Source organism: Poecilia formosa, unplaced genomic scaffold (assembly GCF_000485575.1).
Source record: "Poecilia formosa unplaced genomic scaffold, Poecilia_formosa-5.1.2 Scaffold69, whole genome shotgun sequence".
NCBI classification, from domain to species: Eukaryota; Metazoa; Chordata; class Actinopteri; order Cyprinodontiformes; family Poeciliidae; genus Poecilia; species Poecilia formosa.
In genome coordinates, this window is record NW_006800008.1 from 63,659 (window position 1) to 65,219 (window position 1,561).

The 1,561-nt window shown below is 38.6% G+C and overlaps 1 pseudogene; it reads right to left on the bottom strand.

Moving 5' to 3' along the window:
- Positions 1 to 239: 239 nt before the first annotated feature.
- Positions 240 to 1,561, bottom strand: part of LOC103140182 (uncharacterized) — a 9,501-nt pseudogene continuing 8,179 nt past the window's right edge.

Genomic DNA, 1,561 nt, shown 5'->3' on the forward strand with positions numbered 1-1,561 from the left:
ATCTTTAGGATTTGTTCGCGCGTCCTTGAATAGTGTAAAATAAGAATAAATGTTTTTCGAAGTTTATTATGTAGCTCTGCTTTTATGTGTTCCTTCAGGTGTTTTACAAACCTGTACGTTATGCTTAGTAATTAATATTTCCATAACACTTTTAAATCAAATTACTTATTAAAATTAAATTAAGCTTAAATCACTTTCTTTCAAAGGGAAACAATATCACGAATAATTTGCATACTCCAAATACAATCTTTATTGGAGTTGCCCATGACTCATCTTCCTTTAATTATTCAGGAGAGGATGTTTCTATTTTATGTATTGAGATTGACTTAAAATGTCAAGATTTAAGGTAGATGACGGGAACTGCCATACTTTTACATGCACGCATGGACTGTTGTGTTTCCCTAGTTTCTTATTCACGCTTGGGAAGCGCTTATTTCCGCTGTTGTACATTCTAATTTTTCAGTTCTACAAGTGAGGCAAATAAATCCTTCATTAACTAGGTACTTATTCATCTTTTCACAGGACGCATCGTACAAATTCAGGAATCGTCGCTTGAGAAGTGTGGGTGGCTCTGAAAAGAGCCGTTGATATGTAGCCAAGCGCTAGTAGATTTAACCACCGAAGCCGTACAGAGTGCGGCCCTGCCTCTTGAGAGCGTACACCACATCCATGGCGGTCACGGTCTTCCTCTTGGCGTGCTCGGTATAGGTGACGGCATCACGGATAACGTTCTCCAGGAAGACCTTGAGCACACCGCGGGTCTCCTCGTAGATGAGACCGGAGATACGCTTGACTCCACCGCGGCGAGCCAGGCGACGAATAGCGGGCTTGGTGATTCCCTGGATGTTATCGCGGAGGACTTTACGGTGACGCTTGGCGCCTCCTTTCCCGAGTCCTTTACCTCCCTTTCCGCGGCCACTCATTGTGTTATCAACTATAAATCAGCTTCAGCACTAACTGAAACTCTCTGAATGATCTTTATTTAAACACATATCACGGACGTAAGTGAAGACAGGCACTCGCGAACTTTCGACTTCCGCCTTTCAGTCCGTAAACGGAAACAGGAACCATTTCAGTTTACTGGACAATATTTCGAAATAGATATTTTTTTTAAACCGGACATGGCAAGGATTAGTGTAATTAAAATGAACATAAATTAAGTTTCTTATTTCGGGAACAAACACACAAAGTTAGATATTTGTAAATGTGACATGTTGCAATTTATATTTATATACTTTTGCATTTTGAAAGAAACAAAAAAAAACACGTATTTAATTTGGATTTCCAGAAGTGGGAATTTATTGACCCAAACCACAGACTGAAAATATAGCCAACATTTATACTATAAGGCTTTCAAATTACATTAACCTGACCAGGTAAAGATTAATTCAGAACCCCACACTTAAAGTGATCCATTTGCTTATTTTTATACATGTTGATGTGTCTGAACAGAAGTCCATTAGCTTCCCCATAATGGCTGTTACTTTTAAACACATTTTGCCACCCACATTCTTTTCAGACATTACACATGCATTTTATTTTTTTTTATAAATACCTTAAG